The sequence below is a fragment of the Stenella coeruleoalba genome, assembly GCF_951394435.1.
Source record: "Stenella coeruleoalba genome assembly, chromosome: 4".
Taxonomy (NCBI): Eukaryota; Metazoa; Chordata; class Mammalia; order Artiodactyla; family Delphinidae; genus Stenella; species Stenella coeruleoalba.
In genome coordinates, this window is record NC_137149.1 from 98306826 (window position 1) to 98332148 (window position 25323).

Below are 25323 nucleotides of genomic sequence, written 5' to 3' on the forward strand. Positions count from 1 at the left end.
CATGCAGAGGTTCCACACCCGGCACTTCAGACCAGATTTCCTAGTGCAGAATGGCTGGGTCGACACCTCAGCTCCTGGGGCCCAGTGCAGACTCCACAATATAGAGCCTGAGCTACAGCCAACCCGGCCCTCGAGAGCTCCGCCGCCTCCCTCCCTCCCACTGACTCTGACAGGATCTCTACACAGCAGCCCAGCCCACAGCCCACGGGGTAGTGCATGCTCTCACCTCTCCATTCTCTGATCAAAATATAAAGTTTCCTTTGCTTGTGAACCAAACTCAGTCTCGATCTGTTGGCCCCAATGACACTGGGCAGGGGGACACTTGTTGGGGTCCACTCTGGAGGATCAGTAACAGAAATTGAGACTATTGTAACCTCAATGAACAGATGTGTGAGCCAAATTGTAGTTAACATAGAACAGTGTATAAGGCTCGGGTAAAATAAGATGTTTTTAACACTTCCATTTGATATTTCCATCACTTTTTATAAGCAAGTTCAGTGAAAAGGTTTGTCTTATTTGTCAGGTCAATATTGGAGAAACGAAGTGATTTCTTTCCAAGGATGTACATCTAATAATCTTGGTTAAACCTTCAATCTTGTTTTAAATGCTTTTCCATTGAAAATGATACCTCTCTTTCAGCTCCCCCATTTCTGAGAAGTATAAAATCTTATAATTTATTATTACCAAAGGGGAAAGGTGGGAGGAGGGATAAATTAACAGTTTGGAATTAACACATACACACTGCTATGTATAAAATAGATCATCAACAAGGAACTACTGTATAGCACAGGGAACTACACTCAACATTTTGCAATAACCTATAAGGGGAAATAATCTGAAAAAGAATAGATATTTTTATTGACATCATCTATCAATGACAGTTAAAGTGTAGCCTAAGGGAAGCTGGTGGTGAGTGCTTCTGACCCTGAAGACTTCAATCATCTAAAGTTTGGACTCTGCCTACTTCCCAAGGCCCTTAATGAACATATGTGTAGCCGTAGCTTAAAAAATTCCCCAGTTTGGGTTTCGGGGAGACACTGATTTTGAAAAAGCCCTGGTGTTCTCCTTACATGAATGGGACTCTTCCTACTGCTAAAACATGTCTGTCACACCCAGAGGATGGTATACCGTCTGATCGGGAAGAGTTTGGAAAAGGCATCTCATCTCCTCATCTCCTGGTGCTCGGGTTCACCCCTCCAGCATCTTTACTAACAGTCTCCCCACTTGGAGATGTCAGCACTGTCAACATCCTGTTGCGTACAGTTTGGAATTTGTCCAGAGGATGAAGCGGAAGGATGAGGAACAATGAGAGACAAGTCCTAGGTGTTCAGACAGGCACATGTCACTCTAATTTCCAATCAGGAAGACGAATTGACCAAAGGCTAGGGTTGCCCATGGAAACAGTATAGGGCTTGAGGAAATCCCGCTGCTTTGTGGCCAGTTCCCATAAACACGAGTTGAACAATGGAACTCAGGGGCAGTAAAATTCACAAAACTGCAGAGTTGAAAATATCCATCACTGAAAAATGTCTTGAGGAAAGTCAGAGAAAAGGACTTGTAAGCAAGGGAGAATGGCAGGAAAGGGATTTGAGGAGGTAGAAAGGACTCGCCATTAAGCACAAGAAAAGGAGCTGAACATTGCCAACATTGCAGTTGGCCAAAAAGGGTGTATGCGTTCTTTTCTGTATATATTCAAGAAAAGGGCATACACTTTTTTAGCCAACCAAACAGGTGGGCACTGGAAGTCAATACCACAAAAGATATCACTTCGCATCAGTCAGAAGAGCCATCCTCATAAAGCGTAAACAACAGAAATGCAGGACAGGGCAACGAGAAGAGGGAGCCCTGTGAGACTTATAGTGGAAATGTATATTGCCAACGGCCATTCTGGAGAAGTGTATTGTGTTTACTAAAGCATCTACAAAATGAGCTACAGAGCATAGGGCACTTGCACTCATGGGCGTATATCTTGGGAAAAACAAAAATCGAGAGGACACAGGCACCCCAATGTTTACCCCCTCTCTGTTTAAAAGATCCTCGACTAGGATATAACTTAAATGTCTCTGGAGGGAAAAAATGGATAGAGATGTGGTACTTAGGTAGAGTGGAATATTATTCAGCCTGGAAATCATGAAATATGGCCAGTTGTAACAACTCCGGAGGAGTTACGTATGATCATTCTAAGTGACAGAATTCAAAAAGAAAAAGACACATATCATAAGATATCACTTAAAGGTGGAATCCAAAATGGCTACACATGAAATAAATTACAAAACAAAAACATAGTCAAATATGTAGAAAACACGCATAAGGCTGCTAAACGGGAAAGGTGGGGAGGGGTGAGGCATCATCCAGGAGGTTGAAATTAGCAAAGATACCATTCCAAATACCAAACTGATAATCAACAAGGCCTACACGGTAGCTAAAAGAACTGCACTCAGCACACTCAAGTCACCGGAAAAGAATATATACGACTGGTAAGAATCTGAAAAAGAATTTATTGATGTCTCTCTGTACGTGAATCAAGTGGATGTACAGCAGCAAGAAACAGAGCTTTGAAAATCAGCTGTAACCAATATAGTAATAAATTGAAAAAAATAAACGACAGAGAGACAGAGAAAACCTCTTACAACTTTTCCTCAGGGACGGTGATGCAACATGGATTGAACACATCTAGACCCACAGCAGGATGAGACATAAGGCTGGAAACTGTTTGCGCTAAGAGAAATGTGAGGTTGGGTGAGGAAATGCACACCCTTTAAAGTAATACTACCTGGTACCCATTCAATGGGTCCCAAATCTGCAGGTTCAAGGGATCTTCCTACAGCTAAAACATGCATGGAAAGCCCAGAGGGCTGTACACCATGTGATCGGGAGATGTGTCTAAAATGCACCTCATTTATCCTCTCCTGGTGCTCCTGTTCACCATTCCAGCCACGCTACTTAGAATCTCCCCACTTGGAGAATCAGCACATTTAAACTTCTGTTTCACACATTTTGCAAATTGTGAGGAGGATGAACGGGAAGAGGGGGAACCAATGAGAGAAGAGTTGTAGGGGTTTGGACGGGCACATATCACTCTAATTTCCCATTAAGAATAAGAATTAAAGAAAGGCTCAGCCTGCCTCGCCGGAGCCAAAATAGGGCCTGAAGCAATCCTGCGGGTTTGAGGCCAGCTCACAAAAGAGCAACTTAAAAAATGGAGCTCAGGGTCACTGCAATTCACAAACCTGCAGAGTTATAAATGAAAACTAACGTCCAAAAATATGTTGAGGTAAGGCAAAGAAGAGGATCTGAATGCAAGACAGAATTGCAAGAAACAGATTTCAAGAGATAGATTGGACTCGTCTTTAACGCACATGAAAAGCGGCAGAATTTCGACAATGATGCAGTTGGCCCAAAAGGGCGTATGCGTTTTTTCCTGACTATATCCAGGAAAAAACGCATACGCACTTTATGGGCAACGAAGCAAGCAAGCAATGCAAATGTGCACAACAAAGAAGTCTCACTTCCCACCGGTCAAAAGGGCCATCCTAAAAAATTGTAAAAACCAGAAATGCAGGACAGGCCATGGAGAACTGGGAACCTTGTTATGCTGATGGGCGGGATGTAAATTGCCAACAGACACTCGGGAGAAGTGTATGGCGTTTCCTGAAACATCTAAAAAACAAAGCAACAGAGCCTAGGGCACTTCCACTTATGGTCCTATAGCTTAGGGAAATTAAAATCAAAAAGACACAGCCACCCCAAAGTTTGGGACGCCTCTGTTTACAAGAACCTCATTTACCGTACAAGTTTAATATCACAGAAAGTGAAAAATGGATAAAGAACTTGTGGTACTTACGTACAATGCAGTATCACTCAGCAATGAAATCTATGTCATCAGGACCGTAGCAGCATAATGAGTGGATTCAGGTACGATGATTCTAAATGAAATAAGTCACACAGAAAAAGAAACATCATAAGATTTCACTAATACACGGAATGTAAACTTGGCTACACAGGAACTGCATTCCAAAACAGAACAGCGTCTCAAATATAGAAAACCAACTTATGCTTGCTTAAGGGGAAAGGTGAGTTGGGGTGCTGCATAAAACCAGAGATTGAAATGAGCACAGATAAAGTTCCTTAAGCCAAATATGGAATAGACAAGAGCTACTCCTTGCTCAACGAAATGGACTCAACAACCCATATTAAACGCCTAAGAATGTACCTGACTAGTAAGTATCTTAAAACCTATGGATTGCTATGTCTCCAAAAGAGAATCAAGCGTGTGTACAGGGGCATAAACGCAGCAGTGATAGGATTGGAGAGGTTCGGTGAGCAAATGAAGACCCTTTGAAGACATATTGCATGGTACCCATTCCACGGGTCTCAACTCTCCAGGTTTAAGGTATTCTTCCTTCAGCTAAAACATGCATGTGGAACCCAGAGTATGATCAACCGTGTGAACGGGAGACGTGTTCAAATATGTCTCAGTTTTCCTCCCCTGGTACTCGGGTGCAACATTCCAGACGCTTTACTAACACTCTCCCCACTTGGAGAGTCAGCGCCTTTAACCTCCTGTTTGGCCCAGTTTGCAATTTCTGCGGAAGATGAACAGGAATAGGGAGAACCAATGAGAGACTAGCTGGAGGTGTCTGGACGGGCAAATTTAACTCTCATTTCCCACCAGGAAGAGGAAATAACGAAAGGCTCAGCGTGCCGTGCCGGAACCAGATTAGGGCCTGAAGCCATCCTGCGGTGTTGCGGCCAGGTCACAAGAAAGCGAGTTGAAGAAAGGAGCTCAGGGACACTATAATTCACAAACCTGCAGAGTTATAAATGACAGCTATCGTCCAAAAATATACTGAAGTAAGGCTGCCAAGAGGACTTGAAAGCAGGGCAGAATTGCAGGAAACCGATTTCAGGAGGTAGACTGGAATTGCATTGAAAGCATAGGAAAAGAGGCAGAACGTCCACAATGATGCACTTGGCCAAAAAGGGTGTATGCGTTTTTTCCTGAATATATTCAGGAAAAAACGTATACACCCTTTTTGGCCAACCAAGCAAGCTTGCAAAGGAAATCTGCACTACAATGAAGTCTCACTTCCCCCCGGTCAAAAGGGCCATCGGAAAAAAGTGTAAAATCCAGAAAGGCAGGACAGGCCATGGAGAACTGGGAGCCTTGTTATGCTGATGGGCGGGATGTAAATTGCCAACAGACACTCGGGAGAAGTGTATGGTGTTTCCTGAAACATCTAAAAAACAAAGCAACAGAGCCTAGGGCACTTCCACTTATGGTCCTATAGCTTAGGGAAATTAAAATCAAAAAGACACAGCCACCCCAAAGTTTGGGACGCCTCTGTTTACAAGAACCTCGTTTACCGTACAAGTTCAATATCACAGAAAGTGAAAAATGGATAAAGAACTTGTGGTACTTACGTACAATGCAGTATCACTCAGCAATGAAATCTATGTCATCAGGCCCGTAGCAGCATAATGAGTGGATTCAGATACGATGATTCTAAATGAAATAAGTCACACAGAAAAAGAAACATCATAAGATATCACTAATACACGGAATGTAAACTTGGCTACACAGGAACTGCATTCCAAAACAGAACAGGGTCTCAAATTTAGAAAACCAACTTATGCTTGCTTAAGGGGAAAGGTGAGTTGGGGTGCTGCATAAAACCAGAGATTGAAATGAGCACAGATAAAGTTCCTGAAGCCAAATATGGAATAGACAAGAGCTACTCCTTGCTCAACGAAATGGACTCAACACCCCATATTAAACGCCTAAGAATGTACCTGACTAGTAAGTATCTTAAAACCTATGGATTGCTATGTCTCCAAAAGAGAATCAAGCGTGTGTACAGGGGCATAAACACAGCAGTGATAGGATTGGAGAGGTTCGGTGAGCAAATGAAGACCCTTTGAAGACATATTGCATGGTACCCATTCCACGGGTCTCAACTCTCCAGGTTTAAGGTATTCTTCCTTCAGCTAAAACATGCATGTGGAACCCAGAGTATGATCAACCGTGTGAACGGGAGACGTGTTCAAATATGTCTCAGTTTTCCTCCCCTGGTACTCAGGTGCAACATTCCAGACGCTTTACTAACACTCTCCCCACTTGGAGAGTCAGCGCCTTTAACCTCCTGTTTGGCCCAGTTTGCAATTTCTGCGGAAGATGAACAGGAATAGGGAGAACCAATGAGAGACTAGCTGGAGGTGTCTGGACGGGCAAATTTAACTCTCATTTCCCACCAGGAAGAGAAAATAACCAAAGGCTCAGCGTGCCGTGCCGGAACCAGATTAGGGCCTGAAGACATCCTGCGGTGTTGCGGCCAGCTCACAAGAAAGCGAGTTGAAGAAAGGAGCTCAGGGACACTATAATTCACAAAGCTGCAGAGTTATAAATGACAGCTATCGTCCAAAAATAGACTGAAGTAAGGCTGCCAAGAGGACTTGAAAGCAGGGCAGAATTGCAGGAAACCGATTTCAGGAGGTAGACTGGAATTGCATTGAAAGCATAGGAAAAGAGGCAGAACGTCCACAATGATGCACTTGGCCAATAAGAGCGTATGCGTTTTTTCCTGAATATATTCAGGAAAAAACGTATACACCCTTTTTGGCCAACCAAGCAAGCATGCAAAGGAAATCTGCACTACAATGAAGTCTCACTTCCCCCCAGTCAAAAGGGCCATCTGAAAAAAGTGTAAAATCCAGAAAGGCAGGACAGGCCATAGAGAACTGGGAGCCTTGTTATGCTGATGGGCGGGATGTAAATTGCCAACAGACACTCGGGAGAAGTGTATGGTGTTTTTTACTGAAACATCTAAAAAACAAAGCAACAGAGCCTAGGGCACTTCCACTTATGGTCCTATAGCTTAGGGAAATTAAAATCAAAAAGACACAGCCACCCCAAAGTTTGGGACGCCTCTGTTTACAAGAACCTCATTTACAGTACAAGTTCAACATCACAGAAAGTGAAAAATGGATAAAGAAGTTGTGGTATTTACTTACAAAGCAATATCACTCAGCAATGAAATCTATGTCATCAGGCCCTTAGCAGCATAATGAGTGGATTCAGGTACGATGATTCTAACTGAAATAAGTCACACAGAAAAAGAAACATCATAAGATATCACTAATACACGGAATGTAAACTTGGCTACACAGGAACTGCATTCCAAAACAGAACAGGGTCTCAAATTTAGAAAACCAACTTATGCTTGCTTAAGGGGAAAGGTGAGTTGGGGTGCTGCATAAAACCAGAGATTGAAATGAGCACAGATAAAGTTCCTGAAGCCAAATATGGAATAGACAAGAGCTACTCCTTGCTCAACGAAATGGACTCAACACCCCATATTAAAGGCCTAAGAATGTGCCTGACTAGTAAGTATCTTAAAACCTATGGATTGCTATGTCTCCAAAAGAGAGTCAAGCACGTGTACAGGGGCATAAACGCAGCAGTGATAGGATTGGAGAGGTTCGGTGAGCAAATGAAGACCCTTTGAAGTCATATTGCATGGTACCCATTCCACGGGTCTCAACTCTCCAGGTTTAAGGTATTCTTCCTTCAGCTAAAACATGCATGTGGAACCCAGAGTATGATCAACCATGTGAACGGGAGACGTGTTCAAATATATCTCAGTTTTCTTCCCCTGGTACTCGGGTGCAACATTCCAGACGCTTTACTAACACTCTCCCCACTTGGAGAGTCAGCGCCTTTAACCTCCTCTTTGGCCCAGTTTGCAATTTCTGTGGAAGATGAACAGGAATAGCGAGAACCAATGAGAGACTAGCTGGAGGTGTCTGGACGGGCAAATTTAACTCTCATTTCCCACCAGGAAGAGGAATTAACCAAAGGCTCAGCGTGCCGTGCCGGAACCAGATTAGGGCCTGAAGCCATCCTGCGGTGTTGCGGCCAGCTCACAAGAAAGTGAGTTGAAGAAAGGAGCTCAGGGGCACTGTAATTCACAAACCTGCAGAGTTATAAATGGCAGCTATCGTCCAAAAATATACTGAAGTAAGGCTGCCAAGAGGACTTGAAAGCGGGGCAGAATTGCAAGAAACCGATTTCAGGAGGTAGACTGGAATTGCATTGAAAGCATAGGAAAAGAGGCAGAACGTCCACAATGATGCACTTGGCCAAAAAGGGCGTATGCGTTTTTTCCTGAATACATTCAGGAAAAAACGCATACGCCCTTTTTGGCCAACCAAGCAAGCTTGCAAAGGAAATCTGCACTACAATGAAGTCTCACTTCCCCCCGGTCAAAAGTGCCATCTGAAAAAAGTGTAAAATCCAGAAAGGCAGGAAAGGCCATGGAGAACTGGGAGCCTTGTTATGCTGATGGGCGGGATGTAAATTGCCAACAGACACTCGGGAGAAGTGTATTGTGTTTCCTGAAACATCGAAAAAACAAAGCAACAGAACCTAGGGCACTTCCACTTATGGTCCTATAGCTTAGGGAAATTAAAATCAAAAAGACACAGCCACCCCAAAGTTTGGGACGCCTCTGTTTACAAGAACCCCGTTTACAGTACAAGTTCAACATCGCAGAAAGTGAAAAATGGATAAAGAAGATGTGGTATTTACTTACAAAGCAATATCACTCAGCAATGAAATCTATGTTATCAGGCCCTTAGCAGCACAATGAGTGGATTCAGGTATGATGATTCTAACTGAAATAAGTCACACAGAATAAGAAACTTCAAAAAATATCACTAATACATGGAATTTAATCTTGGGTACAGAGGAACTGAATTACAAAACAGAACAGGGTCTCAAATTTAGAAAACCAACTTATGCTTGCTTAAGTGGAAAGGTGAGTTGGGGTGCTGCATAAAACCAGAGATTGAAATGAGCACAGATAAAGTTCCTTAAGCCAAATATGGAATAGACAAGAGCTACTCCTTGCTCAACGAAATGGACTCCACACCCCATATTAAACGCCTAAGAATATACCTGACTAGTAAGTATCTTAAAACGTATGGATTGCTATGTCTCCAAAATAGAATCAAGCATGTGTACAAGGGTCATAAAGGCAGCAGTGATAGTATTGGAGAGATTCGGTGAGCAAATGAAAACCCTTTGAAGTCATATTGCATGGTACCCATTCCACGGGTCTCAACTCTCCAGGTTTAAGGTATTCTTTCTTCAGCTAAAACATGCATGTGGAACCCAGAGTATGATGAACCGTGTGATCGGGAGACGTGTTCAAATATGTCTCAGTTTTCGTCCCCTGGTACTTCGGTGCAACATTCCAGACGCTTTACTAACACTCTCCCCACTTGGAGAGTCAGTCCCTTTAACCTCCTGTTTGGCCCAGTTTGCAATTTCTGCGGAAGATGAACAGGAATAGCGAGAACCAATGAGAGGCTAGCTGGAGGTGTCTGGACGGGCAAATTTAACTCTCATTTCCCACCAGGAAGAGGAAATAACCAAAGGCTCAGCGTGCCGTACCGGAACCAGATTAGGGCCTGAAGCCATCCTGCGGTGTTGCGGCCAGCTCAAAAGAAAGCGAGTTGAAGAAAGGAGCTCAGGGGCACTGTAATTCACAAACCTGCAGAGTTATAAATGACAGCTATCGTCCAAAAATAGACTGAAGTAAGGCTGCCAAGAGGACTTGAAAGCGGGGCAGAATTGCAGGAAACCGATTTCAGGAGGTAGACTGGAATTGCATTGAAAGCATAGGAAAAGAGGCAGAACGTCCACAATGATGCACTTGGCCAAAAAGGGCGTATGCGTTTTTTCCTGAATATATTCAGGAAAAAACGCATACGCCCTTTTTGGCCAACCAAGCAAGCTTGCAAAGGAAATCTGCACTACAATGAAGTCTCACTTCCCCCCGGTCAAAAGGGCCATCTGAAGAAAGTGTACAATCCAGAAAAGCAGGACAGGCCATGGAGAACTGGGAGCCTTGTTATGCTGATGGGCGGGATGTAACTTGCCAACAGACACTCTGGAGAAGTGTATGGTGTTTCCTGAAACATATAAAAAACAAAGCAACAGAGCCTAGGGCACTTCCACTTATGGTCCTATAGCTTAAGGAAATTAAAATCAAAAAGACACAGGCACCCCAAAGTTTGGGACGCCTCTGTTTACAAGAACCTCGTTTACCGTACAAATTCAATATCACAGAAAGTGAAAAATGGATAAAGAACTTGTGGTACTTACGTACAATGCAGTATCACTCAGCAATGAAATCTATGTCATGAGGCCCGTAGCAGCACAATGAGTGCATTCAGGTACGATGATTCTAACTGAAATAAGTCACACAGAAAAAGAAACGTCATAAGATATCACTAATACACGGAATGTAAACTTGGCTACACAGGAACTGAATTCCAAAACAGAACAGGGTCTCAAATTTAGAAAACCAACTTATGCTTGCTTAAGGGGAAAGGTGAGTTGGGGTGCTGCATAAAACCAGAGATTGAAATGAGCACAGATAAAGTTCCTTAAGCCAAATATGGAATAGACAAGAGCTACTCCTTGCTCAACGAAATGGACTCCACACCCCATATTAAACGCCTAAGAATATACGTGACTAGTAAGTATCTTAAAACGTATGGATTGCTATGTCTCCAAAATAGAATCAAGCATGTGTACAAGGGTCATAAAGGCAGCAGTGATAGGATTGGAGAGATTCGGTGAGCAAATGAAGACCCTTTGAAGTCATATTGCATGGTACCCATTCCACGGGTCTCAACTCTCCAGGTTTAAGGTATTCTTTCTTCAGCTAAAACATGCATGTGGAAACCAGAGTATGATCAACCGTGTGATCGGGAGACGTGTTCAAATATGTCTCAGTTTTCGTCCCCTGGTACTTCGGTGCAACATTCCAGACGCTTTACTAACACTCTCCCCACTTGGAGAGTCAGTGCCTTTAACCTCCTGTTTGGCCCAGTTTGCAATTTCTGCGGAAGATGAACAGGAATAGCGAGAACCAATGAGAGGCTAGCTGGAGGTGTCTGGACGGGCAAATTTAACTCTCATTTCCCACCAGGAAGAGGAAATAACCAAAGGCTCAGCGTGCCGCACCGGAACCAGATTAGGGCCTGAAGCCATCCTGCGGTGTTGCGTCCAGCTCAAAAGAAAGCGAGTTGAAGAAAGGAGCTCAGGGGCACTGTAATTCACAAACCTGCAGAGTTATAAATGACAGCTATCGTCCAAAAATAGACTGAAGTAAGGCTGCCAAGAGGACTTGAAAGCGGGGCAGAATTGCAGGAAACCGATTTCAGGAGGTAGACTGGAATTGCATTGAAAGCATAGGAAAAGAGGCAGAATGTCCACAATGATGCACTTGGCCAAAAAGGGCGTATGCGTTTTTTCCTGAATATATTCAGGAAAAAACGCATACGCCCTTTTTGGCCAACCAAGCAAGCTTGCAAAGGAAATCTGCACTACAATGAAGTCTCACTTCCCCCCGGTCAAAAGGGCCATCTGAAAAAAGTGTAAAATCCAGAAAGGCAGGACAGGCCATGGAGAACTGGGAGCCTTGTTATGCTGATGGGCGGGATGTAAATTGCCAACAGACACTCGGGAGAAGTGTATGGTGTTTCCTGAAACATCTAAAAAACAAAGCAACAGAGCCTAGTGCAATTCCACTTATGGTCCTATAGCTTAGGGAAATTAAAATCAAAAAGACACAGCCACCCCAAAGTTTGGGACGCCTCTGTTTACAAGAACCTCGTTTACCGTACAAATTCAATATCACAGAAAGTAAAAAATGGATAAAGAACTTGTGGTACTTACGTACAATGCAGTATCACTCAGCAATGAAATCTATGTCATCAGGCCCGTAGCAGCACAATGAGTGGATTCAGGTATGATGATTCTAACTGAAATAAGTCACACAGAAAAAGAAACATCATAAGATATCACTAATACACGGAATGTAAACTTGGCTACACAGGAACTGAATTCCAAAACAGAACAGGGTCTCAAATTTAGAAAACCAACTTATGCTTGCTTAAGGGGAAAGGTGAGTTGGGGTGCTGCATAAAACCAGAGATTGAAATGAGCACAGATAAAGTTCCTTAAGCCAAATATGGAATAGAGAAGAGCTACTCCTTGCTCAACGAAATGGACTCAACACCCCATATTAAACGCCTAAGAATGTACCTGACTAGTAAGTATCTTAAAACCTATGGATTGCTATGTCTCCAAAAGAGAATCAAGCATGTGTACAGGGGCATAAATGCAGCAGTGATAGGATTGGAGAGGTTCGGTGAGCAAATGAAGACCCTTTGAAGTCATATTGCATGGTACCCATTCCACGGGTTTCAACTACCCAGGGTTTAGGTATTCTTCCTTCAGCTAAAACATGCATGTGGAACCCAGAGTATGATCAACCATGTGATCCTGAGACGTGTACAAATATGTCTCAGTTTTCGTACCCTGGTACTCGGGTGCAACATTCCAGACGCTTTACTAACACTCTCCCCACTTGGAGAGTCAGCGCCTTTAACCTCCTGTTTGGCCCAGTTTGCAATTTCTGCGGAAGATGAACAGGAATAGCGAGAACCAATGAGAGACTAGCTGGAGGTGTCTGGACGGGCAAATTTAACTCTCATTTCCCACCAGGAAGAGGAATTAACCAATGGCTCAGCGTGCCGTGCTGGAACCAGATTAGGGCCTGAAGCCATCCTGCGGTGTTGCGGCCAGCTCAAAAGAAAGCGAGTTGAAGAAAGGAACTCAGGGGCACTGTAATTCACAAACCTGCAGAGTTATAAATGACAGCTATCGTCCAAAAATATACTGAAGTAAGGCTGCCAAGAGGACTTGAAAGCGGGGCAGAATTGCAGGAAACCGATTTCAGGAGGTAGACTGGAATTGCATTGAAAGCATAGGAAAAGAGGCAGAACGTCCACAATGATGCACTTGGCCAAAAAGGGCGTATGCGTTTTTTCCTGAATATATTCAGGAGAAAACGCATACGCCCTTTTTGGCCAACCAAGCAAGCTTGCAAAGGAAATCTGCACTACAATGAAGTCTCACTTCCCCCCGGTCAAAAGGGCCATCTAAAAAAAGTGTAAAATCCAGAAAGGCAGTACAGGCCATGGAGAACTGGGAGCCTTGTTATGCTGATGGGCGGGATGTAAATTGCCAACAACCACTCGGGAGAAGTATATGGTGTTTCCTGAAATATCTAAAAAACAAAGCAACAGAGCCTAGGGCACTTCCACTTATGGTCCTATAGCTTAGGGAAATTAAAATCAAAAAGACACAGCCACCCCAAAGTTTGGGAAGCCTCTGTTTACAAGAACCTCGTGTACAGTACAAGTTCAACATCGCAGAAAGTGAAAAATGGATAAAGAAGTTGTGGTATTTACTTACAAAGCAATATCACTCAGCAATGAAATCTATGTCATCAGGCCCTTAGCATCACAATGAGTGGATTCAGGTATGATGATTCTAACTGAAATAAGTCACACAGAAAAAGAAACATCATAAGATATCACTAATACACGGAATGTAAACTTGGCTACACAGGAACTGAATTACAGAACAGAACAGGGTCTCAAATTTAGAAAACCAACTTATTCTTGCTTAAGGGTAAAGGTGCCTTGGGGTGCTGCATAAAACCAGAGATTGAAATGAGCACAGATAAAGTTCCTTAAGTCAAATATGGAATAGACAAGAGCTACTCCTTGCTCAACGAAATGGACTCAACACCGCATATTAAACGCCTAAGAATGTACCTGACTAGTAAGTATCGTAAAACCTATGGAATGCCATGTCTCCGAAAGAGAATCAAGCATGTGTACAGGGGCATAAACGCAGCAGTGATAGGATTGGAGAGGTTCGGTGAGCAAATGAAGACCCTTTGAAGTCATATTGCATGGTACCCATTACACGGGTCTCAACTCTCCAGGTTTAAGGTATTCTTCCTTCAGCTAAAACATGCATGTGGAACCCAATTATGATCAACAATGTGAACGGGAGACGTGTTCAAATATGTCTCAGTTTTCCTCCCCTGGTACTCGGGTGCAACATTCCAGACGCTTTACTAACACTCTCCCCACGTGGAGAGTCAACGCCTTTAACCTCCTGTTTCGCACAGTTTGCAATTTCTGCGGAAGATGAACAGGAATAGCGAGAACCAATGAGAGGCTAGCTGGAGGTGTCTGGACGGGCAAATTTAACTCTCATTTCCCACCAGGAAGAGGAATTAACCAAAGGCTCAGTGTGCCGTGCCGGAACCAGATTAGGGCCTGAAGCCATCCTGCGGTGTTGCGGCCAGCTCAAAAGAAAGCGAGTTGAAGAAAGGAGCTCAGGGGCACTGTAATTCACAAACCTGCAGAGTTATAAATGACAGCTATCGTCCAAAAATAGACTGAAGTAAGGCTGCCAAGAGGACTTGAAAGCGGGGCAGAATTGCAGGAAACCGATTTCAGGAGGTAGACTGGAATTGCATTGAAAGCATAGGAAAAGAGGCAGAACGTCCACAATGATGCACTTGGCCAAAAAGGGCGTATGCGTTTTTTCCTGAATATATTCAGGAAAAAACGCATACGCCCTTTTTGGCCAACCAAGCAAGCTTGCAAAGGAAATCTGCACTACAATGAAGTCTCACTTCCCCCCGGTCAAAAGGGCCATCTGAAAAAAGTGTAAAATCCAGAAAGGCAGGACAGGCCATGGAGAACTGGGAGCCTTGTTATGCTGATGGGCGGGATGTAAATTGCCAACAACGACTTGGGAGAAGTGTATGGTGTTTCCTGAAACATCTAAAAAACAAAGCAACAGAACCTAGGCCACTTCCACTTATGGTCCTATAGCTTAGCGAAATTAAAATCAAAAAGACACAGCCACCCCAAAGTTTGGAACGGCTCTGTTTACAAGAACCTCGTTTACAGTACAAGTTCAACATCGCAGAAAGTGAAAAATGGATAAAGAAGTTGTGGTATTTACTTACAAAGCAATATCACTCAGCAATGAAATCTTTGTCATCAGGCCCTTAGCAGCACAATGAGTGGATTCAGGTATGATGATTCTAACTGAAATAAGTCACACAGAAAAAGAAACATCATAAGATATCAGTAATACACGGAATGTAAACTTGGCTACACAGGAACCGAATTACAGAACAGAACAGGGTCTCAAATTTAGAAAACCAACTTATGCTTGCTTAAGGGTAAAGGTGAGTTGGGGTGCTGCATAAAACCAGAGATTGAAATGAGCACAGATAAAGTTCCTTAAGTCAAATATGGAATAGACAAGAGCTACTCCTTGCTCAACGAAATGGACTCAACACCGCATATTAAACGCCTAAGAATGTACCTGACTAGTAAGTATCTTAAAACCTATGGATTGCTATGTCTCCGAAAGAGAATCAAGCATGTGTACAGGGGCATAAACGCAGCAGTGATAGGATTGGAGAGGTTCGGTGAGCAAATGAAGACCCTTTGAAGTCATATTGCATGGTACCCATTACACGGGTCTTAACTCTCCAGGTTTAAGGTATTCTTCCTTCAGCTAAAACATGCATGTGGAACCTAGAGTATGATCCACCATGTGATCGGGAGACGTGTTCAAATATGTCTCAGTTTTCGTACCTGGTACTCGGGTGCAACATTCCAGACGCTTTACTAACACTCTCCCGACTTGGAGAGTCAGCGCTTTTAACCTCCTGTTTGGCCCAGTTTGCAATTTCTGCGGAAGATGAACAGGAATAGCGAGAACCAATGAGAGACTAGCTGGAGGTGTCTGGACGGGCAAATATAACTCTCATTTCCCACCAGGAAGAGGAAATAACCAAAGGCTCAGCGTGCCGTGCCGGAACCAGATTAGGGCCTGAAGACATCCTGCGGTGTTGCGGCCAGCTCAAAAGAAAGCGAGTTGAAGAAAGGAGCTCAGGGGCACTGTAATTCACAAACCTGCAGAGTTATAAATGACAGCTATCGTCCAAAAATAGACTGAAGTAAGGCTGCCAAGAGGACTTGAAAGCGGGGCAGAATTGCAGGAAACCGATTTCAGGAGGTAGACTGGAATTGCATTGAAAGCATAGGAAAAGAGGCAGAACGTCCACAATGATGCACTTGGCCAAAAAGGGCGTATGCGTTTTTTCCTGAATATATTCAGGAAAAAACGCATACGCCCTTTTTGGCCAACCCAGCAAGCTTGCAAAGGAAATCTGCACTACAATGAAGTCTCACTTCCCCCCGGTCAAAAGGGCCATCTGAAAAAAGTGTAAAATCCAGAAAGACAGGACAGGCCATGGAGAACTGGGAGCCTTGTTATGCTGATGGGCGGGATGTAAATTGCCAACAGACACTCGGGAGAAGTGTATGGTGTTTCCTGAAACATCTAAAAAACAAAGCAACAGAGCCTAGGGCAATTCCACTTATGGTCCTATAGCTTAGGGAAATTAAAATCAAAAAGACACAGCCACCCCAAAGTTTGCAAAGGCTCTGTTTACAAGAACCTCGTTTACAGTACAAGTTCAACATCGCAGAAAGTGAAAAATGGATAAAGAAGTTGTGGTATTCACTTACAAAGCAATATCACTCAGCAATGAAATCTATGTCATCAGGCCCTTAGCAGCACAATGAGTGGATTCAGGTATGATGATTCTAACTGAAATAAGTCACACAGAAAAAGAAACATCATAAGATATCAGTAATACATGGAATGTAAACTTGGCTACACAGGAACTGAATTACAGAACAGAACAGGGTCTCAAATTTAGAAAACCAACTTATGCTTGCTTAAGGGTAAAGGTGAGTTGGGGTGCTGCATAAAACCAGAGATTGAAATGAGCACAGATAAAGTTCCTTAAGTCAAATATGGAATAGACAAGAGCTACTCCTTGCTCAACGAAATGGACTCAACACCGCATATTAAACGCCTAAGAATGTACCTGACTAGTAAGTATCTTAAAACCTATGGATCGCTATGTCTCCGAAAGAGAATCAAGCATGTGTACAGGGGCATCAACGCAGCAGTGATAGGATTGGAGAGGTTCGGTGAGCAAATGAAGACCCTTTGAAGTCATATTGCATGGTACCCATTCCACGGGTCTTAACTCTCCAGGTTTAAGGTATTCTTCCTTCAGCTAAAACATGCATGTGGAACCTAGAGTATGATCAACCATGTGATCGGGAGACGTGTTCAAATATGTCTCAGTTTTCCTACCCTGGTACTCGGGTGCAACATTCCAGACGCTTTACTAACACTCTCCCCACTTGGAGAGTCAGCGCCTTTAACCTCCTGTTTGGCCCAGTTTGCAATTTCTGCGGAAGATGAACAGGAATAGCGAGAACCAATGAGAGGCTAGCTGGAGGTGTCTGGACGGGCAATTTTAACTCTCATTTCCCACCAGGAAGAGGAATTAACCAAAGGCTCAGCGTGCCGTGCCAGAACCAGATTAGGGCCTGAAGCCATCCTGCGGTGTTGCGGCCAGCTCAAAAGAAAGCGAGTTGAAGAAAGGAGCTCAGGGGCACTGTAATTCACAAACCTGCAGAGTTATAAATGACAGCTATCGTCCAAAAATAGACTGAAGTAAGGCTGCCAAGAGGACTTGAAAGCGGGGCAGAATTGCAGGAAACCGATTTCAGGAGGTAGACTGGAATTGCATTGAAAGCATAGGAAAAGAGGCAGAACGTCCACAATGATGCACTTGGCCAAAAAGGGCGTATGCGTTTTTTCCTGAATATATTCAGGAAAAAACGCATACGCCCTTTTTGGCCAACCAAGCAAGCTTGCAAAGGAAATCTGCACTACAATGAAGTCTCACTTCCCCCCGGTCAAAAGGGCCATCTGAAAAAAGTGTAAAATCCAGAAAGGCAGGACAGGCCATGGAGAACTGGGAGCCTTGTTATGCTGATGGGCGGGATGTAAATTGCCAACAGACACTCGGGAGAAGTGTATGGTGTTTCCTGAAACATCTAAAAAACAAAGCAACAGAGCCTAGGGCAATTCCACTTATGGTCCTATAGCTTAGGGAAATTAAAATCAAAAAGACACAGCCACCCCAAAGTTTGGAAAGGCTCTGTTTACAAGAACCTCGTTTACAGTACAAGTTCAACATCGCAGAAAGTGAAAAATGGATAAAGAACTTGTGGTATTTACTTACAAAGCAATATCACTCAGCAATGAAATCTGTGTCCTCAGGCCCTTAGCAGCACAATGAGTGGATTCAGGTATGATGATTCTAACTGAAATAAGTCACACAGAAAAAGAAACATCATAAGATATCAGTAATACACGGAATGTAAACTTGGCTACACAGGAACTGAATTACAGAACAGAACAGGGTCTCAAATTTAGAAAACCAACTTATTCTTGCTTAAGGGTAAAGGTGAGTTGGGGTGCTGCATAAAACCAGAGATTGAAATGAGCACAGATAAAGTTCCTTAAGCCAAATATGGAATAGAAAAGAGCTACTCCTTGCTCAATGAAATGGACTCAACACCCCATATTAAACGTCTAAGAATGTACCTGACTAGTAAGTATCTTAAAACCTATGGATTGCTATGTCTCCGAAAGAGAATCAAGCATGTGTACAGGGGCATAAACGCAGCAGTGATAGGATTGGAGAGGTTCGGTGAGCAAATGAAGACCCTTTGAAGTCATATTGCATGGTACCCATTACACGGGTCTTAACTCTCCAGGTTTAAGGTATTCTTCCTTCAGCTAAAACATGCATGTGGAACCTAGAGTATGATCAACCATGTGATCGGGAGACGTGTTCAAATATGTCTCAGTTTTCGTACCCTGGTACTCGGGTGCAACATTCCAGATGCTTTACTAACACTCTCCCGACTTGGAGAGTCAGCGCCTTTAACCTCCTGTTTGGCCCAGTTTGCAATTTCTGCGGAAGATGAACAGGAATAGCGAGAACCAATGAGAGACTAGCTGGAGGTGTCTGGACGGGCAAATTTAACTCTCATTTCCCACCAGGAAGAGGAAATAAACAAAGGCTCAGTGTGCCGTGCCGGAACCAGATTAGGGCCTGAAGCCATCCTGCGGTGTTGCGGCCAGCTCAAAAGAAAGCGAGTTGAAGAAAGGAGCTCAGGGGCACTGTAATTCACAAACCTGCAGAGTTATAAATGACAGCTATCGTCCAAAAATAGACTGAAGTAAGGCTGCCAAGAGGACTTGAAAGCGGGGCAGAATTGCAGGAAACCGATTTCAGGAGGTAGACTGGAATTGCATTGAAAGCATAGGAAAAGAGGCAGAACGTCCACAATGATGCACTTGGCCAAAAAGGGCGTATGCATTTTTTCCTGAATATATTCAGGAAAAAACGCATACGCACTTTTTGGCCAACCAAGCAAGCTTGCAAAGGAAATCTGCACTACAATGAAGTCTCACTTCCCCCCGGTCAAAAGAGCCATCTGAAAAAAGTGTAAAATCCAGAAAGGCAGGACAGGCCATGGAGAACTGGGAGCCTTGTTATGCTGATGGGCGGGATGTAAATTGCCAACAGACACTTGGGAGAAGTGTATGGTGTTTCCTGAAACATCTAAAAAACAAAGCAACAGAACCTAGGGCACTTCCACTTATGGTCCTATAGCTTAGGGAAATTAAAATCAAAAAGACACAGCCACCCCAAAGTTTGGACTGGCTCTGTTTACAAGAACCTCGATTACAGTACAAGTTCAACATCGCAGAAAGTGAAAAATGGATAAAGAACTTGTCGTATTTACTTACAAAGCAATATCACTCAGCAATGAAATCTGTGTCATCAGGCCCTTAGCAGCACAATGAGTGGATTCAGGTATGATGATTCTAACTGAAATAAGTCACACAGAAAAAGAAACATCATAAGATATCAGTAATACATGGAATGTAAACTTGGCTACACAGGAACTGAATTACAGAACAGAACAGGGTCTCAAATTTAGAAAACCAACTTATTCTTGCTTAAGGGTAAAGGTGAGTTGGGGTGCTGCATAAAACCAGAGATTGAAATGAGCACAGATAAAGTTCCTTAAGCCAAATATGGAATAGACAAGAGCTACTCCTTGCTCAATGAAATGGACTCAACACCGCATATTAAACGCCTAAGAATGTACCTGACTAGTAAGTATCTTAAAACCTATGGATCGCTATGTCTCCGAAAGAGAATCAAGCATGTGTACAGGGGCATAAACGCAGCAGTGATAGGATTGGAGAGGTTCGGTGAGCAAATGAAGACCCTTTGAAGTCATATTGCATGGTACCCATTCCACGGGTCTTAACTCTCCAGGTTTAAGGTATTCTTCCTTCAGCTAAAACATGCATGTGGAACCTAGAGTATGATCAACCATGTGATCGGGAGACGTGTTCAAATATGTCTCAGTTTTCGTACCCTGGTACTCGGGTGCAACATTCCAGACGCTTTAGTAACACTCTCCCGACTTGGAGAGTCAGTCCCTTTAACCTCCTGTTTGGCCCAGTTTGCAATTTCTGCGGAAGATGAACAGGAATAGCGAGAACCAATGAGAGGCTAGCTGGAGGTGTCTGGACGGGCAATTTTAACTCTCATTTCCCACCAGGAAGAGGAATTAACCAAAGGCTCAGCGTGCCGTGCCAGAACCAGATTAGGGCCTGAAGCCATCCTGCGGTGTTGCGGCCAGCTCAAAAGAAAGCGAGTTGAAGAAAGGAGCTCAGGGGCACTGTAATTCACAAACCTGCAGAGTTATAAATGACAGCTATCGTCCAAAAATAGACTGAAGTAAGGCTGCCAAGAGGACTTGAAAGCGGGGCAGAATTGCAGGAAACCGATTTCAGGAGGTAGACTGGAATTGCATTGAAAGCATAGGAAAAGAGGCAGAACGTCCACAATGATGCACTTGGCCAAAAAGGGCGTATGCGTTTTTTCCTGAATATATTCAGGAAAAAACGCATACGCCCTTTTTGGCCAACCCAGCAAGCTTGCAAAGGAAATCTGCACTACAATGAAGTCTCACTTCCCCCCGGTCAAAAGGGCCATCTGAAAAAAGTGTAAAATCCAGAAAGACAGGACAGGCCATGGACAAATGGGAGCCTTGTTATGCTGATGGGCGGGATGTAAATTGCCAACAACCACTCGGGAGAAGTGTATGGTGTTTCCTGAAACATCTAAAAAACAAAGCAACAGAGCCTAGGGCACTTCCACTTATGGTCCTATAGCTTAGGGAAATTAAAATCAAAAAGACACAGCCACCCCAAAGTTTGGAAAGGCTCTGTTTACAAGAACCTCGTTTACAGTACAAGATCAACATCGCAGAAAGTGAAAAATGGATAAAGAAGTTGTGGTATTTACTTACAAAGCAATATCACTCAGCAATGAAATCTGTGTCATCAGGCCCTTAGCAGCACAATGAGTGGATTCAGGTATGATGATTCTAACTGAAATAAGTCACACAGAAAAAGAAACATCATAAGATATCAGTAATACACGGAATGTAAACTTGGCTACACAGGAACTGAATTACAGAACAGAACAGGGTCTCAAATTTAGAAAACCAACTTATGCTTGCTTAAGGGTAAAGGTGAGTTGGGGTGCTGCATAAAACCAGAGATTGAAATGAGCACAGATAAAGTTCCTTAAGTCAAATATGGAATAGACAAGAGCTACTCCTTGCTCAACGAAATGGACTCAACACCGCATATTAAACGCCTAAGAATGTACCTGACTAGTAAGTATTTTAAAACCTATGGATTGCTATGTCTCCGAAAGAGAATCAAGCATGTGTACAGGGGCATAAACGCAGCAGTGATAGGATTGGAGAGGTTCGGTGAGCAAATGAAGACCCTTTGAAGTCATATTGCATGGTACCCATTCCACGGGTCTTAACTCTCCAGGTTTAAGGTATTCTTCCTTCAGCTAAAACATGCATGTGGAACCTAGAGTATGATCAACCATGTGATCGGGAGACGTGTTCAAATATGTCTCAGTTTTCGTACCCTGGTACTCGGGTGCAACATTCCAGACGCTTTAGTAACACTCTCCCGACTTGGAGAGTCAGTCCCTTTAACCTCCTGTTTGGCCCAGTTTGCAATTTCTGCGGAAGATGAACAGGAATAGCGAGAACCAATGAGAGGCTAGCTGGAGGTGTCTGGACGGGCAATTTTAACTCTCATTTCCCACCAGGAAGAGGAATTAACCAAAGGCTCAGCGTGCCGTGCCAGAACCAGATTAGGGCCTGAAGCCATCCTGCGGTGTTGCGGCCAGCTCAAAAGAAAGCGAGTTGAAGAAAGGAGCTCAGGGGCACTGTAATTCACAAACCTGCAGAGTTATAAATGACAGCTATCGTCCAAAAATAGACTGAAGTAAGGCTGCCAAGAGGACTTGAAAGCGGGGCAGAATTGCAGGAAACCGATTTCAGGAGGTAGACTGGAATTGCATTGAAAGCATAGGAAAAGAGGCAGAACGTCCACAATGATGCACTTGGCCAAAAAGGGCGTATGCGTTTTTTCCTGAATATATTCAGGAAAAAACGCATACGCCCTTTTTGGCCAACCAAGCAAGCTTGCAAAGGAAATCTGCACTACAATGAAGTCTCACTTCCCCCCGGTCAAAAGGGCCATCTGAAAAAAGTGTAAAATCCAGAAAGGCAGGACAGGCCATGGAGAACTGGGAGCCTTGTTATGCTGATGGGCGGGATGTAAATTGCCAACAGACACTCGGGAGAAGTGTATGGTGTTTCCTGAAACATCTAAAAAACAAAGCAACAGAGCCTAGGGCACTTCCACTTATGGTCCTATAGCTTAGGGAAATTAAAATCAAAAAGACACAGCCACCCCAAAGTTTGGAAAGGCTCTGTTTACAAGAACCTCGTTTACAGTACAAGTTCAACATCGCAGAAAGTGAAAAATGGAGAAAGAAGTTGTGGTATTCACTTACAAAGCAATATCACTCAGCAATGAAATCTATGTCATCAGGCCCTTAGCAGCACAATGAGTGGATTCAGGTATGATGATTCTAACTGAAATAAGTCACACAGAAAAAGAAACATCATAAGATATCAGTAATACACGGAATGTAAACTTGGCTACACAGGAACTGAATTACAGAACAGAACAGGGTCTCAAATTTAGAAAACCAACTTATGCTTGCTTAAGGGTAAAGGTGAGTTGGGGTGCTGCATAAAACCAGAGATTGAAATGAGCACAGATAAAGTTCCTTAAGTCAAATATGGAATAGACAAGAGCTACTCCTTGCTCAACGAAATGGACTCAACACCGCATATTAAACGCCTAAGAATGTACCTGACTAGTAAGTATCTTAAAACCTATGGATTGCTATGTCTCCAAAAGAGAATCAAGCATGTGTACAGGGGCATAAATGCAACAGTGATAGGATTGGAGAGGTTCGGTGAGCAAATGAAGACCCTTTGAAGTCATATTGCATGGTACCCATTCCACGGGTCTTAACTCTCCAGGTTTAAGGTATTCTTCCTTCAGCTAAAACATGCATGTGGAACCTAGAGTATGATCAACCATGTGATCGGGAGACGTGTTCAAATATGTCTCAGTTTTCGTACCCTGGTACTCGGGTGCAACATTCCAGACACTTTACTAACACTCTCCCGACTTGGAGAGTCAGCGCCTTTAACCTCCTGTTTGGCCCAGTTTGCAATTTCTGCGGAAGATGAACAGGAATAGCGAGAACCAATGAGAGACTAGCTGGAGGTGTCTGGACGGGCAAATTTAACTCTCATTTCCCACCAGGAAGAGGAAATAACCAAAGGCTCAGCGTGCCGTGCCGGAACCAGATTAGGGCCTGAAGCCATCCTGCGGTGTTGCGGCCAGCTCAAAAGAAAGCGAGTTGAAGAAAGGAGCTCAGGGGCACTGTAATTCACAAACCTGCAGAGTTATAAATGACAGCTATCGTCCAAAAATAGACTGAAGTAAGGCTGCCAAGAGGACTTGAAAGCGGGGCAGAATTGCAGGAAACCGATTTCAGGAGGTAGACTGGAATTGCATTGAAAGCATAGGAAAAGAGGCAGAACGTCCACAATGATGCACTTGGCCAAAAAGGGCGTATGCGTTTTTTCCTGAATATATTCAGGAAAAAACGCATACGCCCTTTTTGGCCAACCAAGCAAGCTTGCAAAGGAAATCTGCACTACAATGAAGTCTCACTTCCCCCCGGTCAAAAGGGCCATCTGAAAAAAGTGTAAAATCCAGAAAGGCAGGACAGGCCATGGAGAACTGGGAGCCTTGTTATGCTGATGGGCGGGATGTAAATTGCCAACAGACACTCGGGAGAAGTGTATGGTGTTTCCTGAAACATCTAAAAAACAAAGCAACAGAGCCTAGGGCACTTCCACTTATGGTCCTATAGCTTAGGGAAATTAAAATCAAAAAGACACAGCCACCCCAAAGTTTGGAAAGGCTCTGTTTACAAGAACCTCGTTTACAGTACAAGTTCAACATCGCAGAAAGTGAAAAATGGAGAAAGAAGTTGTGGTATTCACTTACAAAGCAATATCACTCAGCAATGAAATCTATGTCATCAGGCCCTTAGCAGCACAATGAGTGGATTCAGGTATGATGATTCTAACTGAAATAAGTCACACAGAAAAAGAAACATCATAAGATATCAGTAATACACGGAATGTAAACTTGGCTACACAGGAACTGAATTACAGAACAGAACAGGGTCTCAAATTTAGAAAACCAACTTATGCTTGCTTAAGGGTAAAGGTGAGTTGGGGTGCTGCATAAAACCAGAGATTGAAATGAGCACAGATAAAGTTCCTTAAGTCAAATATGGAATAGACAAGAGCTACTCCTTGCTCAACGAAATGGACTCAACACCGCATATTAAACGCCTAAGAATGTACCTGACTAGTAAGTATCTTAAAACCTATGGATTGCTATGTCTCCAAAAGAGAATCAAGCATGTGTACAGGGGCATAAATGCAACAGTGATAGGATTGGAGAGGTTCGGTGAGCAAATGAAGACCCTTTGAAGTCATATTGCATGGTACCCATTCCACGGGTCTTAACTCTCCAGGTTTAAGGTATTCTTCCTTCAGCTAAAACATGCATGTGGAACCTAGAGTATGATCAACCATGTGATCGGGAGACGTGTTCAAATATGTCTCAGTTTTCGTACCCTGGTACTCGGGTGCAACATTCCAGACACTTTACTAACACTCTCCCGACTTGGAGAGTCAGCGCCTTTAACCTCCTGTTTGGCCCAGTTTGCAATTTCTGCGGAAGATGAACAGGAATAGCGAGAACCAATGAGAGACTAGCTGGAGGTGTCTGGACGGGCAAATTTAACTCTCATTTCCCACCAGGAAGAGGAAATAACCAAAGGCTCAGCGTGCCGTGCCGGAACCAGATTAGGGCCTGAAGCCATCCTGCGGTGTTGCGGCCAGCTCAAAAGAAAGCGAGTTGAAGAA

The 25323-nt window shown here is 43.6% G+C and overlaps 1 long non-coding RNA gene across 1 annotated transcript in view; it reads right to left on the reverse strand.

The window, feature by feature from the left end:
* LOC307185421 overlaps positions 1 to 25323 on the reverse strand; it is a 1499986-nt gene that overhangs the window by 1056091 nt on the left and 418572 nt on the right. The window contains exon 3 of the long non-coding RNA XR_013828066.1: positions 3845 to 3926. This is a non-coding gene — a long non-coding RNA (uncharacterized lncRNA). The remainder of the gene's footprint in view (positions 1 to 3844; positions 3927 to 25323) is intronic.